Below are 8929 nucleotides of genomic sequence, written 5' to 3' on the forward strand. Positions count from 1 at the left end.
ACTTTATTCTTATATATTACATAATTGACAGACAGCGTTCTGTGTATGTCAACAGGCATCTATTGCCAAACTCTCTCCCCTAACCTGTAGATCAGCGGTTCTCAAACTTTTTCAGCGTGCGGCCCCCCTTGTGTACAGTGCATTTCTTTGCGGCCCCCCCAAAGAGAATTTATGACAAATTTGTTCTAAAATGTAAAATTTGAATGAAACAAAACATATTAAATGAAAAGTAGTGCTGTTGGTTAGTAGCCTTATATATTTTTTTGGTTTAATTTCACAGAATTCATGATAAATTCATGTATTTTATAAAATGTCATAAAACTGGGGCCCCCCTGGCACCATCTCGCGGCCCCCAGTTTGAGAACCACTGCTGTAGATTGATCAGTATTGTAACACATAGCCTGTAAAGTTAAACATTCACAACGAGTTAATACATGAATAAATCACAAATGTTTTTTTAACATTTTTTGTTGGTCCTGGATTAATGTTTTATTCAAAGAAACCCCAAATTACCCTTAACTTAAATCCTAAAAATTAGGGTGAAATAATAGTTTGAAAAAAATGTTTTAAAAGCCCTAACCCAATCCTAAATCTATCTGTCAAAAAAAACTGTTTTTTATTTTTTTTAGACAGAAATCTTTTGGATTAGTTTATTGCCAAATTGGGAAAAATAATGGACAGTATCGCTCATTTTGTTGGCAGCGCAGCATGATAATTGTAAATTCATGTAATATTTTAATTTTAATAAAAACCAAGGGACCCACCCTAATTTATATTTTTGTTCTTTGGGGGTCAAAGCTTATAGAAAGTCTGGGTCCACACAACCAATATATATATACATATATATATATATATATATATATATATATATATATGTATATGTATGTATATGTATGTATGTATGTATGTATGTATATATGTATATATGTGTATATATATATATACATACCAAAGGTCTGCAACAGTATTAACATTTTAATTTGTATTGTTACCAAGTGGTTAAAACCACGTGTCACAAAAATATGAGACCTGGCAATCAACAAGCATAATTTTAAATGTCATTTCAAGCAATATATGAAAATTACTTCATTATTTAGCAAAATCATTTACTGTTTAAACACATGTATTTTCCTCAATTGACCTCCATTGGATACTTTTTTAAGATATAAAATAAGTCTTTGGTGTCCCCAAAGTAAATATTTGACGTTTTAGCTCAACGTACCGCACAGATATGTTATTATGTTAAAATTGCCACTTTGTAGGTGCGTGCAAAAATTTGCCATTTTGGGTGTGCCTTTTAAAATGCAAATGACTTGATGAAATACAAACACTTATCCCAATGATGGTGGTTTGTTGAATCTGAAACTCAATTATGCTGTTATTTTTTTTCTCTTTCTTTCTATCTGCACTAAATGGCAGTGCCGTGGTTGGAAAGTGCAGATTAAGGGGCTGGTATTATTAAAATAAGATCCCCCTCTGACATCACAAAAGGGGCCAAATTTCAATGACCTAATTTTTCATGTGCTTGCAGAGAATGGTTTACCAAAACTAAGTTACTGGGTTGATGTTTTTCACATTTTCTAGGTTCATAGAAGCACTGGGGACCCAATTATAGCACTTATAGAAAAAAAACAGATTTTCATTATATGTCCCCTTTAAGGTACCTGCAGACCCTGAATGTACACCAGTTACTCTGTCAGTACAAGCAACATTCAGGTGCTGCCCTCTACTGGAAAGCTAAATAAGTCTAAATCTAAACAGATTTGTGAAATATTAAGCTACCAACCAACAAAACTAGAACAACATTGTACTTTGTAAGTCTGAGATGATTTGTTTTATGATGTAAATTTTGTTCAGCATTCTGAAATGTTTGAGAGCCATTGGCGTATCATAAAACCAAAAATGAATCATTATTTACTCACCCACATGTTGTTCTAAACCTGTATGAGTTTTTTTATTCTGATGAATTTTGATAAATGATGGCAAGCACACTGACTTTCATATATTTGGTTTTCCTACTTCAGAAGTCAATGGTTACCGGTTTTTACCTTCATTTATCAAAATATCTTCTTTTGTGTAGGGCTGCATAACAATTAATCACAACTAATGATTTGCAGAAAAAAGGTTTTTGTTTAAATCGCTTGTGTATATATAATTATTATGTATATATAAATAGAAACACTGTGAGAGTTAGGCCCTGTCTCAAATGGCGCACTTCATGGACTTGCGATCTTGTGGCCTTAAATTGCGTGTGCTCGCTTAGTCTAGGGTGTTCCATCTGTAATTTTTAAGCACCCCTTTTGCACCTTTGTCTTCGGCGAAGCCCGCACTGCAGCAGGCTTTGCGCACTTTACCAACCCAGAAGTATTTGTATGCGGTCCAGAAATGACTAGGCACTCTTACTCTATTGTTTATGATAATATTACCTGGTACAACTCCTGTTACAATGTAAGCAGTATTAGCTCCACAATCAGTGCACAATTCAATGTTTTGAACATTAGACAGCCTATGTTACAAGTGATAACCGTTTGGAGTTTTGTATCTAGAGTTGTGAAAAATGACATCAATCTTCTGAAAATAGAAGCAAAGTGATTGTAAAAAAATTTATTCAATTGACTCAAAGATAATGCAGAGCACATAGAGAGACAATATGTGTATTACTTAATTAAAATACAGTGGGTCAAAATTATACACTTTAAAATTTTATTGTACTGCCTTACAAAGGCTAAGTGCAGTAACTACGCAAACGCTGAAACTGAGAAAAATGTCCTTAAAGTTTTTTATAACAGCCAGTCAAACATGTTACTGCAATTTTGGCACACACGTTTCTCTGAAATGGGACAAAATTTTACCAGGAGACTTTGTCACAAGACACAACAGATCTCACAAAGCCCATTTCTTAATTCAATTTTGACCAAATGTGTAGTTACTGCGCTTTGGCTTTGTAGGACAGTATAGTATTGTACTATTACACCTGTAATGTTTTAATTTGATCAGTTATTGTTATAGATAACTTTGCTAATGTTGATGTTTGGATGAGGACACTGGTGATTTCTTGTCTAATGTCTAAAGTGCTCAAAAAATATTGATGACAATAAAACAATAATATACGCTTGTTCATATGTTTATTATTGTTGCCAGTTTACAATTTTATATTTAAAATCACTGTGAACAAATTTAGCATAACAAATATTGTAATAATAATTTAACTTGAATCACTTTGAATCACAACATTTAGTCAACATACGTTTTTAAAAATATATCAGATGGGTTATTATAACATTTAAACAGAATGTATGAAATGGAGCAGCACAACTGTGATTGATTATGCACACACATGCACAGACTGTGTGTTAACACGGTTGTGTGTGTTGTGTTTCTAATTGCCCTTATTTAATGTATTGTTTTGAGTTTAATTTGTCCAAGCCAACAAAATTATTTACTTTGGTATCACTGGAACATAGGCAGCATATCTGCAATTATTATCAAAAAGAAGGAAAGACCCAACTGAATAACCATTTTGCAAATCAGTCTCTAAATCTTTGACAGTCTTTTGGACAATAGTACTGCTCTGAGAGTTTTCTCCAATGACACCCCCTGAGATCAGATGGTTTGTTTGATTCTTGCAACAGTATGCAGACCAGAAATGACTAGGCACTCTTACTCTTTCATTAATGGTTTTATTACCTGGAACAACCCCTGTAACAATGTGAGCAGTATCTTTTATACAATGATCTGTCACAGTTGACGCCATTTTTTTTTCTACCGTATGGTACCATTGTATGTTGAACGATCCGAGTTGAGGGGCAGCATTAGTAAGAGTGAATGTGGCTTCAGCACATGGCTGTGAAGGTGCATGAAAGACTGGAGCCAAGTGTCCTCTGTCATAGCCCGACTTCTCGTAGTCTTTGTTGGATGCTTGGTTGTTTAAAACACGCTTGCCCTTCCGTTCCATGTTTATTCCTGCAAAATCCTCCTCAAGCTGCAACATTAAATAAAAAAAGATGACTTTGAGAACGGTTTAATTCAGAAAAGAAACAGGCATGTCTAGCTGTAGATTGTGTATTTATTAATACAACCGAAAAGCAAATTTTCTCAGTTTTTACAATTTAAAGTATATAAATGATGATCTTTTACAAAAAAACTTTTTTTTTGATAGTCCACTTTAGACATTTTACTGATTAAAATTAACTTGCAACAAATTATCAATTACCATCTTTTTCGACATCCTAAGAACATTTCTGGAATGTTACATTCTACCATTTTCAAACGTTATGGAATGTCATGTTTTAATGTTCACAGAATGTTTAAAACAACTTTTCTATGTTTACTTCTTTGCTTGATATGTAAATGATAGAGAAACATTTAATTTTATTCTTTTAAAACTGTTATAAAACATTATTTTTGAATGTTCTGTAAAATATTGCTGTAGAAAACACAATTCACTTATTAGGTTTAGATGTTGATGATTTGTTTCATTTTAAGTCATTTTAAGTTAAAATTATGGTGATCATTGTTTGTTTTAGTAGAGCCTTGACGTTTTGCTGTTAATTTTTCCCTAGTTGCGTTAACTTTGTGTGTATAAAACACATTTATTATGCTAATCTAACACTGTTGGTGCAATTCTGTGGTGGTTAATACATAATGGTAAAGAATAAATATCATCATCTAATTAATTGATTTACTCACATATCAAAAGTTTCTTTAGTGTTCAAATGTGAGAACAGCTCTCACAGCTGTTTGCCATTAAGGATTTTTAGAAACTGTGGACAAAAATTAACTGTGTATTTGGGACGCACAAACATCAAGAATCAGACTCAGAGTATAAATCTCAACAATGGTGACAAAGAAAATATAAATCCTTACTGACAAACTGCTATAAGAGTGCTTGAGCACATAATTGACAGACAGCAAACTTTTGATAATTGAGTAAAACAATTAATTAGATGATGATCTTTAACATGTTGTACCAACCACTAGAGAAATTGCACCAATAATGCTACCCCATGAAAACTTTGAGTATAGAGCTAGGGGGCGTGGTTTGAGCAACCAGTCACCTCAGCTTCACCGGTGACCCTCGTCCAAAATGAAAAACGGCAGGCACCACCTACTATTGGCTTCAAGAAAGCTCTTCACAAACCTATCAGTGACATCACGGACCCTACATCTATTTTTTTACAGTCTATGGGACAAACACAATGCACACTGTAGATTGTCATGTGGAACGAAATGATACCCAATCAGAAAGCGAGCTGATGAAGGACTACAGTCATGGCGCAGCAGACACAGTCCAAAGTCATAGATTGAAAAAGGAGTCCATTTTATTAATGCCATTTTTGCGTTGGTTGCCATGTTTGTTTACTGTGAAGTCAAGTTTGGCCCAGAGACATTGTGAGATTTCCTGTGTTCTCAGTGGAGACTCGCGTTGCTTTGGAAGTTAAAGCTGCGGTCGGCAACTTTTTTGATCATATTTTTTGATCACTGAAACTGACACTACGCTCCGATAGAACAACATAAATTAGACTGTTTAGGAAAAAAAACTGCACTTCTAGCTCCACCTGGAGCCTGTTATTTGTTTGGCAAAAATCCACCGCTCCCAGTTCATTTGGTCCAATCAGCGCAGGGCTGTGTAAAATCTGCCTGTCAATCACAGTACCTGCACGCGCCACAGATCCCCATCGCCCTCGCGCGCGTTACAATATCACGTGCATCCGCCTGAATTCATAGGTGTTTTGGTTTGAACAGCGTGATGGCGGAGAGAACTTTCAGTAACAAACTTCCGATTTCTTGGTTAACAACTAGAGCTAGGAAAACAACCAACGAAAAGAAGGAAACAAAGATAGAAAGCGACTGTGACCGTAATAAAACTAGGATCAATATCGGACCGGCATTTGAAAGGAATCTACAAGATTTCAAGCTGGATGCAGAGCTTGCCACATTTCTTCTTAACAGGTAATACTTTTGCACACGTGCTGACGAGAACGAGCTCTGAGGGAGGTTGCTCGGAGGTAGTGGGGGAGGGACATGAAATTGTAAACATTTGGAAACTGCTCAATCTTCCAGAGTTGCCGACGGCAGCTTTAATCTGATGTAGCATGGTGTGCAATCATGATCACATATCGGCACTCCACACACTATAGGATTAAAAATGTTAAATAGTCGTTTTTTCATCATGTTTGTGGTCTCTCACAACTTGAAGATCTGATAAGATGAAAAAAATATTTTGGTGTGTACCAAGCTTTAAAGTGCACCTATTTCATTGCTAAAAAACAACGTTATTTTGTGTATTTTGGTATAATACAAAATACACATTATTTTCCACATACCATACATTTTTGTAGCTCCAGATTTCCCTCTCTTCCTGAAATGCACAGGTTTTGTACAAAACTCATTGAACTAAAAGCACAGTGTCCCTAATTGGCCAGCTAATCTGTATGTTGTGATTGGCGTGAATACCTCTGACATAAACAGCCGGAAATGTGTCACATCTTAACATGTTTGAAAGATTCGCTCACAATACAATATTAACAGGAGTTAACTTACAGGCTGTGAATCCAAGCGAGAGGAATTATGATAATGTCGGTCTTGTCTACATCACCAATCCCAGGAAGTAAACTGTTGCCTACAATTCATATGTTTGTTGTAGTCTTAGAAAAGAGATTTATGTTGGTGATGATAACTCATGTCATTGTTTACTTTGGGGTTTGTAACTTGTGCATGTACTAATATACACTTGCACACCAAAAGAAAATGTAAAATCCGAGAATGGACCGACTGATTCGAGCGGATAGAAGACCAATTTGACTGAAATAACCACTCATTACAACCGAGGTATGCAGCAAAGCATTTGTGAAGCCACAACACGCACAACTTTGAGGCGGATGGGCTACAAAAGCAGAAGACCCCACTGGGTACCACTCATCTCCACTACAAATAGAAAAAAAGAGGCACAAGCTCACCAAACTGGAAAAATGTTGCCTGGTCTGATGAGTCTCGATTTCTGTTGAGACATTCAGAGGGTAGAGTCAGAATTTGGCGTAAAACTGAATGAGAACATGGATCCATCATGCCTTGTTACCACTGTGCAGGCTGGTGGTGGTGGTGTGAAAGGCCCCTTAGTGCCAAATGGGCATCGTTTTAAAGGTCACGGCCTACCTGAGCATTGTTTCTGACCACGTCCATCCCTTTATGACCACCATGTACCCATCCTCTGATGGCTACTTCAAGCAGGATAATGCACAATGTTACAAAGCTCAAATCATCACAATGAGTTCACTGTACTAAAATGGCCCCTACAGTCACCAGATCTCAACCCAATAGAGCATCTTTGGGATGTGGTGGAACGGGAGCTTCGTGCCCTGGATGTGCATCCCACAAATCTCCATCAATTGCAAGATGCTATCCTATCAATATGGGCCAACATTTCTAAAGAATGCTTTCAGCACCTTGTTGAATCACTAGTATGACATGTTCACAGACAGCCGATTATTGACCGTTGCAATCAAAATTATTCTCATTTCTGGCAATGTCAGAAATTTTGAGACACAATCCTGCTGTGTGACATCTCCCTACGACAATGGCAGATCAAGAAAAAAGCAATATAAGCACAGAACCTGATGATGCAATTAGTGCGACGACAACAACAAATGTCAAAAAGAGCCAGGTAGACTGTACAGTAGGAGAAACTTGTGGAGTTGTGATGAGATAAAGAGTGTTTGTACAACGTGTTAATGCCACATTGATGGAAACTGTCATTAATCTACGTCATTGTTATTGTTTTGATCTGGCTTTCTATGTATTGCACCTTTAAGCAATTTATGCAATTGCTTAAAATTTCAAGTAAAACTTACTTTAAAAAGTGGGTGCAAAAATGATGCAGTATATTTTTACAGTTTACCTTCCATATGAATAAAACACTTGCTTTGCGTCAGTGGAAAATGGTCACTTAAATATGGCCAGAGATTTCTTTCATAAGAATTGAATTGAGGGTCTGCATCAGCTGGTGCCTGTCTCGTCCTCCAAGGTTCTTTTTGTGAGTTTAGTGAGCCCCCCCATCAATTAATCATCCGTGGCGCCCCTTTATCACCTTGCATTTCTAAAAATATGTTTTTACTCAGGAACGGATATGATTTAAGTTGTAAAGAAGTACAATACTTTAAACAAAACATACTTAAGTAAAAGTAAAATTACAGACTAAAACTACTTAAAAAAGTAGAAGTACACAAAAAACTACTCAGTTAGAGTAATGCGAGAAAATGTAATTCCTTTTTACCTCTGCACATTCCTGTGAAGCTGCATGACAGACTGAAGCCAAGTGTTCTCTGTCTTCGTTGGAATCCATCAGTTCCGTACGTGGTCTTTTTCTCTCGAGCTGCAACATTAAATCAAATAAAAAGATGAGCTTGAGAACTGTTAAATCAGAAAAGAAACAGGCATGTCTTGTAAGACATCATTTTGATAATTACAAATTATTAGTAACTTTGCACCTTATCGATTACCAATCTTTAGAGTATTAGTAGATTGTGTGCTTAATATCTACTAACACTTTATTGTGATAATCACTCGACAGACATTCTACTTTGCATGTACATCTCATTATTCCACTTACCCTGACCTCTTCCCTAACCCTACCTCTAAAGCCCGGGATACACTGCACGATTTTTGCTGACCTGGAATAAAGATCGGCATTGTGAAACAATCGTCGCGATATAGCCAGAATTTCGAGGATGCTACACCATCGACATCCATCGAAGGACTGTTCCAATGTCAAGGTCAAGGATCCTCGTAATTGCAACCAAGGACTGAGTCCTTTGTTCAGAAAACATACAGGAAAGGATGCATATGTGTATCCTTTGCGCTCTCAAATCACCCACAATCCTATGCGTGCCGAAAGCACACCTTTTTACTGACGTAATGACGTGTACTTGCT

General features: G+C 36.3%; 1 long non-coding RNA gene across 1 annotated transcript; it reads right to left on the reverse strand.

Moving 5' to 3' along the window:
• Positions 1-3687: 3687 nt before the first annotated feature.
• LOC129444958 (uncharacterized) lies at positions 3688-8597 on the reverse strand. Its single transcript, XR_012369023.1, has 3 exons — positions 8273-8597; positions 6960-7000; positions 3688-3982 (listed from the first exon to the last, which is right to left on the reverse strand). It is a non-coding gene; the product is annotated as an uncharacterized lncRNA (long non-coding RNA).
• Positions 8598-8929: the final 332 nt, after the last annotated feature.

This window comes from Misgurnus anguillicaudatus, chromosome 3 (assembly GCF_027580225.2).
Source record: "Misgurnus anguillicaudatus chromosome 3, ASM2758022v2, whole genome shotgun sequence".
NCBI classification, from domain to species: Eukaryota; Metazoa; Chordata; class Actinopteri; order Cypriniformes; family Cobitidae; genus Misgurnus; species Misgurnus anguillicaudatus.